Source organism: Aptenodytes forsteri, unplaced genomic scaffold, assembly GCF_000699145.1.
Source record: "Aptenodytes forsteri isolate BGI_AS27 unplaced genomic scaffold, ASM69914v1 Scaffold61, whole genome shotgun sequence".
In the NCBI taxonomy this organism is placed as follows: Eukaryota; Metazoa; Chordata; class Aves; order Sphenisciformes; family Spheniscidae; genus Aptenodytes; species Aptenodytes forsteri.
The window spans coordinates 4059537-4068889 of record NW_008794443.1 but is presented as its reverse complement, the minus strand read 5'-3'; positions in this window follow the sequence as shown (position 1 = coordinate 4068889).

The window sequence follows — 9353 nt, the reverse complement described above, 5'->3', positions numbered from 1 at the left end:
AGGCGCCGTTGCCGGTCTCGGGCAGAAAGTTACGATGCTGCATAGGCGCGGTGCTAGGTGAAAAGCTGCTGCTGCTTCTTACTGCTCTGTGCGGTGAGGAAGTTGTCACGGCAGCGGAATTCCAAATTACTGAGTAGCAATTAGTAAAATACTTGGTCACTTCGGAGATTTTTAAGCTGCTTCAGCTCTGAGCTGTCGCGTAGTTAGAAAAGAGGGCATGAAGGTACCGGTGCCGAAAATAGAGCAAACTTGTTATTTAACATTAAGCTCACCTTTCATCCGCAGAACACAGGCCAGCAAAATAAATCACACGGCTGCGAAGAAAGTCACACGTTCTTCCCGGGGATCTGAGAAATTTCACGTGGAATTACGCCTTCTTATTGAAGAAGCACTGGGATACGTCAGGAGAGATTTTGCCCTCAATTACACTTGTATAACCCCAACTGTTTGCTGTGTCTGTAAACTGTCTTCGTGGCTGATTCTAGTAGTACCGCAGGAGATAAGTTGGAGGCTGTTAACGTTATTGCCGTTAGCAGAGGGAAGCGGGAACTGTTTTCACTGAAGAGAAGGGCGCACACAAGGAGATTTGAGGTCTGTACGTGAGAGGAATTTAGTTCTTTGCCCTGAACATACAGGACAAATTTATCCCTAACATAATTTCAGGGACGTTACCACCAGAGGTTGAGACACGGAGTTGATTGTGTTCTAATAACTAATTTAGATAAGCGTCTAAAAATGCACATCAGTTAAATGTCTGACACAGCCATTTTGGAGGCTACACTTAAGCTGTCCTTGATAGAGTCTCATTCCATCTCTCCTATTTTCTCTGCTAATTAGAATTTCATGTTCCTCGGTCTCTGGATGTATGCATTAAAAACGGTACAAATTGCCACAACTGCGGGCAATTGCCTTCAGCTTTCTCCGGTCACCGTCTCTGTGATGGGAAAATTCTCCACAGCAGCCTGCCTCTCTCTCTCTTTCTCTCCCTATTTACTCTTCTACTAACCTCCTGGTGATCACATCACCACGCAAGGATTAGAAGTATTTACTCACAACGTTTGGATGTCGTATTTTGTTGCTAAACAAAAACAAGCATGTTTGGGGGGAATTTCCTCCTAGATGGTATAACTGACATCTCTGTACCCCCTGAAATTCACACAAGTTGAACTGCAGAAGTAGGTGATTATTCACAGTCCGTTATAGCAGGCATACCCACGTCCTCATACCACGCACAAGTGATCCAATTATAAGTTTGCTTCTTAACCAGGGGATTGTTGCAGCAATAGCACTTGATGCAGCAAAGACGCAGCCCTCCCCGTGGACAGTGATAAACAAAGCCGCAGAGCTTGTCCTGTAATCTTCCGCCAGCTAAAGTAGTACGAGGTTTAGTTAACACAAAGAAGATCAAGGAAGACCCAAATGCTGCAGAGAGAGATCGTTGCTCCGCTGGCTGGGGACAGCAGATTTTCGTGGTTCACATCCCACTGGAGAGAGATTGGTGGTGAAATGACTGGGCATGTTCTACACGTTAAATATTTTATGTACATATAGATTGTCTATCTGAGATACTAGCAGGTCTCTAACAAGGCGGGTTCTGACATCTTCGCAATGTTTCGTGCGTCTGTCCCCCAGCGATCCAGGGAGGTATAAAATTGCTGATGCAGAGAAAGGCTAATTGGCCAAATCCACGACGAGACTTAAATTCCAACGTGCCACATAAGGTATCTACACACAAAAGGTTCATCCTCAAAATCCTGTTCCTTACCCCTGGTTATTTCTAAAGATACGACGCAGCAACATTTCTGCTATCTAAGTATTCTGGATCTGAAACATTGCTTCTGCTGTCAACTGGAAATGCCTCTGTCTTGACCGCGAACAGGGTCACACCAGAGTCCCATCAGTATTCGGAAACGCGCTGGCAGGGCCGCCTGGCCCTGGTGCATGTGTAGGTGTCCATCGTGGAGCTCATTTAGCCGAGAGCTCGCTCTTAGGTGCTCCAGGAGCCTTGCTGAAGGCTGCAATGTGCCTTTTGGGTTAGCAGCAAACACGCAGTGTCGCTCCTGCCTCATCTGCTGCTTTCCCACCTTCCACGCTCTCACAGACCTCCTCTCCCGAGCTGTCCTGCCAGCTCCCTTTCCGGCCTCTCAGCTACGGAGTTCTGTTCTGCTGGTCATGCATCTGGCATCCACTGAGGCAAAAGGCATAGCTGAAACTTCAAATGTTTAGTATTATTATTCGTATGTCATGGAAAAATCATACTGTGTTTTATCTGTTACCACTCCATCTTCTTCGTTACAAAAAAACCCAAAGAAACAAACAAACCAACCAGTGGCGAAACACCACGTAGTGAATGGACAGAAAGCAGGCGCTGATGCAAAAGGAAAATCCCTTTCAGACAAAATAGGTCATCGGTGAGTGAAGAGTTAAAACGTTTCATGACAACTTTGCTGCCAGATCCAGATAACGCTCCTGCAGGTAGAGAAAAGTATCTGTAGTGCATCCAGCAAACCTTAGAAACACTCTTGAAGGGAATAAATACGTTTGCATAATAACGACGCGAAGCATTTCTGGATTTACTAGTGTGATGCAAGAAGAATCCTTACCCTGGGTAAGGGAGGATTCTGCAGGCAACCTTTGACTCCTTTCAGGTGCCCATCTGTTTCCTGCACGTGCATAAAACTTCTCTGACGCTTCCCTTTTGCTGCGAAGCTTACTGTCGGTGTATTATAGAGACCATGAACTTACCTGTTCAGGCAGTAGCCGTGGAGGTTTATGACATGGATAACTGACTTAGTTGTGGCCTAAATTGTTTTTTCTCTGTAGTTTTAGATGACATTTCTTTCTTTCTCCCTTTGTTAGCACTTGCATCTATTCTATCTGAAATCTATATGTCAGTGTATGTGGTATATTTAACTTTTTAAAATTATCTCTTTAGCACTGTGTTTTAACATGGCTCTTCTTTTAATAACTGTCACTTTGCCAACTGAACGAAACAAAAATCTGGGAGAAAAAAACCTAACTAGGAACTACGAAGTCAAAAAACACCAATACTGAGAATTCTGTGAACACCATTTCAGCCCAACTAGTTAAAGTAAGGGAGAGAAATTTTTTTTTATTCTACAGTCATGAAATTACAAACCAGTCCTTGACCGTGACAGATGAGTCAGGTTTTGACCTCAGCAATGCAGTAAAAACTCAGCTCTAATGAAACAGGCAAATATCAATACAGCGATTAGCTTGGAAGATAATATTCTGAGAGGCTTTTACAGATGACCTAACTCCACTCACAAAAAAGGATTATATTCTTTCTTTCCCCCCTTTGTAATATTTGAATACCAGCCCTTTAGCTGAAAACTGTTTGCTTTGGGGGTTTTTCTGTTTTGTGTTGTTTACTGTAGAAATCTCAGGAATTTAAAATCTCATTTTCACACATAATACTGGAGAACTTTTGGGAAGTCTCGTACCACTTGAAGGACGATGCACTGGATGGTTGTGAATTCCTCCTAGACACGGTTATCTCTATTTAAACCTGGCTGTATGGGTTGCAATGGAAGCAAAAGTGATGTAAATGAGATTTAAATCAATTTGAGCATATTCACACACATTCAAGCGCACGCAAAATTACAGTGCCTCAACAGAATCTGTTAAAAAGAATCACGTTATTCGTTAATCTGATGCAACTTTTCAGAAGCTGGAGAAACAAGTTACCAACAGGATAGGCCAAAGTGACAAGTTACGGGGTATCGGCTGCCCTGTGGTGACTACGGTGCGGACGCTCTCGGTGTCTTGCAGGGCCACCGGGAGAGGAAGAAGCGACTGGTTATTTGCCATGGGATGAAAACATGCCCACTGCGGAGATCATGGCGTCAGCGGCACACAGCGTGTTCACACCCAGCGTGTTCACACCCAGCTTCCACCCTGGTGGCCTCTTTCAGATTCTTTAACATCAGGCTCCTAAGTCACCTTTGAATACCATTTCTGTGATCTAAAAAAGGGTCTTGTCTGTATCTTTGCACATGGCTCAATCATTACATCTTTGCTGTGAAGTTTTGAATACATTGATGGCACATACAACCCTGAAATGTCTGTTTTTAATATTCTAAAACATCCCAGAAATGTAATGTGTTATAAATTAATTTTGTCATCTAAAAAAAAATTTCTCTTTATCTTTTAAAGGTTTTCCATTTCCCTGACTCAGACCATTTCCTAGTGGGTTCTGCATAATGAATATTAGCAGAGGTTGGCTTACCACAGTGTCTAGTGAGACTCATTTATCAAAGCCCAGGATGTGCGCCGTGCGAAGAAAAAAAAAAAATCCCATTGAAAATGAACAAAAAATTTCAGCCCTAACAATCGTTCCTCTCATTTTTGTATACTTGGGCATGTTCCAGTGCATGCAGCGAGAAGACAAAATGGCCATCTGCAGAACATGAAATGTGTCTAACGAGAGATTTGTACACCTTGAAAGTCACGGTGCTGAAGCTGCAAATGACTAATGACAGCCTTTCCTCATGAGTGGGATTAATTGCATCACCCCTTGATGCTTATTTCTGTATCCCGTTTATACCTGGGAGTAGTTACAAGGTAATTCATTCTTTGATTTACATACCAGATAAAATCTGGTAAGTAAAGGAAATAAAACAAACTTACTTTCACCCCAAGCCAGCTTTTGGGTAGTAATAACGTTACAAACTGAAAGTAGTCCTTTTAAGCAGAACACTGTGAAAAGGATCCTAAGCACCCGGGGGTTTCGTGTGTGCTTTTGTTGTGTATTACGGTACCTTTTCACTTTCAAGTATCATAGCCGCGCGCCTGAGAAGTAGCAGCCACCGGACATCAAGTAGTAACTGAGTACGTGCACATTCACACACGCAAATACACGGGCGTGTTTAGGTCTGCTTCTGCAGCCACACACCGAGAAGCCAGAGGCGTATCAGTCTGCTTCTTTCCAATAGAAAAGTGCCAGTTTTGCCCAAGGTCGTATCCTGCAGACGCACATGCGCGCACGGACAAGGTCCCTTGTGTAAGCCACAGCAGTGATCTAACACGGCTCGGAAGTGGGTGGATTTCCAATTTCATCTAAACTCTTGGACTTTTGTAAAGGGACTTCACTGTCAGTGACAAGTTCGGCACAGGCACAGGGTTGGCTCGTTTCTACGTTTCTCATGGTTAACATCAATGGATTGCTCGTAATGCAGTTGAATCCGAAGTTACAGACTGGAAAGCCGGCTGCCTCCAACACACCAAAAGCATGATGGTTTTGGTACAGGCTCACTGGCCTTGCAGGAAAGGGAGCTCTGGAATCACAGCATTGGTCCGGCAAGGCACGGGGTCTTGCTAAACCAGGCAGAAAGCGGTTTCCACGTGCAGTCGAGAACAGGGGCGATGGGAGGGAACTCAGATGTTCGCAATGCCTGCTGTGAAGTCCGCTGAGCTGTAAGCAGATTTGCCTGCTCCCGGGGAGGCCGAATTCCACCGCTCTGGGAAGGACCCCCAGTTTTCGGACGCAGCTGTCCATCCCCACTGTGGCAGGGAAGGTTTCAGGGGGAGCGACAACAAGGCTTGTGCTGCCAGCACAACGGGACCACAAACAAAAGGGGGACTCGAAAGGAGATGCGGCGTAGACACCTCTGTGCCTTTGATGAAAACTCAGAGCCAAGGCAGCGGAGGGAAGATTAGTCCACAAAGCTGTTGGTAAGTCTGGCTCCCAAGGCCTACACGCTTTCTGTTTGTTCAAAGGTTTGCTCTGATATTTTTGAGCCATCCTCTGCCGCTAATGTGGAACACCTCATCTGTGCCCTTACTGCATTTCCACTATAAATTCACTGCTTCTCCTTCAGTGCAGAAAGTAGTAAATGGATTTACAAGCTTCTCTTCTTGTCCTCAGTGACTGACTTCTCTTTAAGCTGTTACAAATGGCCAAAGCATTCAAGGGAGAGAGAGATGGATTGATTTCAGATTTGCATTTTTGTCCTTCCCACTGCAAATCTGCTCCTCCAGGAGGAGGTTTCTGGCTCCCACCTCCCCACTGTAGCTGCTCTTTCCCTGGTGTTGCGACACTGCTACCTTTGATGGTACATTTGAATGTACTTTTTTAAAAGGAGAGAAAATACAGTGACAGAAATGGGAAAATTTCCATTTCAAGCACCATCTCTTTTTTCCTCTCAGCACTTGTTATCTTCAAAGAGCTGTACAAAATCGACTGATGAATTCTCCCCACCTTACTGGAAAGTGTCATCCATCCCACGGGACAGGTAAGACAAGCGAGCAATAGAGAAATGGAACAACACATCCGAGGTCTCAGAATAGGTCCGGGGCTGAGGGCAGCTCAAAACCTCCTGGCACCTGCGTGGGGACTCCCTCCGCTGGAGAGGCCTGTTCTTAACACCCTTCATCCTGAACAGCCGGGCAAGAGGATTTCAGTTTTTGTTAAGTAATGGAGAAATCTATCTGCCTTCCTAAAGACATATACCTCTCCCGTTTAGATACTGGAGGCAGGTTCAGGCTGTACATACCTAGAAACATCTGCTCTCTGGATTTTGATGCAACAGTGGACTTTTAGGCTCTGAATTCAGCTATTCCCACTGTCAGTAGTTTTATAGCCTACATAGAAGCCACGATATGCGTCTTTCAATCACTGTTTATTGCAGGAGGTGAGAAAAGAACCCGAGTACTACAGTGCATAAAAACCACAGGTTAGGACTTACTTAAAGTAGTGCAGCAAAATGGATCGGTCAGCTTTGCAATGGAAGAGCAGTGCAGCAGCCTGTGAGCTTTTCTTGCCCAGCTTTTGTTTGCAGACCTGCTTCAACGAGGAGACAAATCAAAAAATAAAATAGTGTGGGGGTAGGAGCACATCCTGGAACCTGCCTTCACAAAAGCCCTGCAGCTCCACTCTGATTAGGAAGCAGGTCTATTTTCAGGGATTTGTCACCTACCCTCCAAAGTACTGGCTTAGGAGCTTTAGCATACACTGCTTTTTTCAGCAGCTTTTTGATTTTGCATGTACTCACAGTAACGCAGATGAGACATGGTTGGCATTAGGCTTCTGATGCAAAGATCCCCAAGCCCAACCTATACTAATATTCACCCACCAGCTGGTGCCTCTGGAGCACTGGCAAGGCTGGAACATCAGCAGGGCATTTTCTAGGCAGGACTCCATTCTGCACAGCCACATAGCAACACTGCAGACACCTAAAAACTACAAGGACTCTGGTCACAGTGAGAAGGAAGCAAAAAGACAGCACCAATGTTTGTTCTCCCCTGCAAAATCCCACCCCTCTTTCCTTCTTGGTGTAAACAGCGTTTGGGAAGAAAGTAGCCTCAGATTCAGCGCATTTGCATAGCTTTGGGGGTTGTCTCTGTTTGGGACAGCGGTTAAGTGAAACCAATTTAATCCAGTCAGTTTTCTGTCCTTGAAATCTATGACCACTGATCACCTAGGCTGATACTGGAACTCTCTGATCAGAAGCAGTCTGACATTTACTGGGGCGGTTCGATGAACATTCACCCAGTCACTCTAAATAAGCAACAGAGTCAGGTCATCATAAGGCACCAAACCCGAGATCTACACACTTCGCTGAAGAGCTTTCAAAAGCAGATTGAAAACTCTCAGTGGAGGCATTTTCCCCAGGCCCTCTCCTAAGGCCATCCTCACCCCACACCTTCTCGCCCCCCCCACGCCTGGTAGCAGGGGCTGAGCTGCTCTGCAGGGATTTCACTGCTGGGACTTAGACTGAAAAGCATCTTAACTTGTATTTTGGTCTTAATACCTGCATAGGTAGTTGAATTAACAGAGTCATTTCGCTTGTTTTGCAGCACTGGATGCCTGTTTAATGCAATACATATTATTCAAGACCCTTCTGCAAAATTTCAGGGAGCGAGAACAAGCACTTAAAATGAGACATGGATAAAGCCCACAGCAACCAACTGAGGCATATTGGCATCTTGATGTACAGATCTCCGTGTCCTTTGCTTTGACTAATGCAGCTGCTGTAGGACATTGGTGACTTCGTGACTGACGCTGTTTGCAAGCATTCTGTAAGCAAGAGTCAGCCGGTGGCTTTGGATAACCTCTCAGATTAAAACACGTCGTAAGACGCTTGCTATTAAACAGAGACTCAACAATAAGAGTAAGTGGGTTTTGAGCAGCGAGGGGTTCAGGCAACTCACATGCCGCAAATTAAATGCACACAAAAATCACAGTTTCTGTTTCCCTGTCCACACACAAGTTGTGTTGGGTCACCCTGAAACCGAGACACTCAACAATGTGGAACATTAGCAAAGAAAACGTTTTGTCTGGCAGAAAGCCTTTGGTTTCCTTGTTAGTTTGTGTTAAAAGCTTTCTTAAGGAGTTTTCAAAAGAAACATCCCTTCAAAACAAACTATGTTAGTGAAAGTGTTTTGTTCTCAAAATGCTAAAACAAAACACACCAGCATGCAAATAATATTTTGAGCTCAAATCAATTTGCCAAGTGTGTAAGCAGTTCCAGGTGGGCAGAAATGATCTTTGCTATTCATCACTGCTAGCAGGAGTTTTGATCTCTCTGAAGTGAAGCATCTGGCAGAGAAGGAGCCACTGCTTCGGAAAAAAACCCTTCTGAACAGCACAGGATGATGCTTGCTTGGGACAGTTCTGATCCTTGCAAAGAAACCAGGGAAGAGCACTTATTCTGCTTTTGAAACGCACCGATCCAGGTGCTTTCCCAGCTCATTTTCAGGGGGAACGCTACACCCTCCTGTGCATCACAGAACTGCCTCATTCTCAAATTACTCTTTGGACAACCGGGTTAACCTCATACACCTTGTTACACCAGTAAAATTGCTGGTTGCCAACAGCCAGCATCAGCGACGGGAGATGCTGAACTTCGCTGGATTGCAAGCACAGCCAAGGAGAAGGAGCCTCAGCCCCATCAGAAGCACGAGGTGACGGCCCAGGGATGCTCAGCGCTGGTCACGGTGCCTCCACTGCAGACACCATTGTCAGCAAGGTGCCATTTTGCCTGGGCTTCGTCCAAGGTTTTTATTTTGCAGAACTACTTTGTATTTCTTTTCTCTCCTGTAACTCAAGCCTGTAACTGCCACCCTGGATGATTAAACAGATGTGTTTCTAGAGAGAGTGAAGCCTGTGCATTGTATTATAGACACGAGATTTCACCACACGCAAACTTCAAGTGTGGCACAAGGAGGTGATCTGGACCTTGTGATTATTTTCTTCCTTATAGTTTATTTTGTTTGCATACCTTTCATTTTTATCATCTGGGTTCCTCACTCAACCCTCTTTCTTCCTCCCTGCCTCAGTTCTCTTCCTTGGGTTCCCCCCCCCCACTACTCCTTTTCACCACACGTTTCTT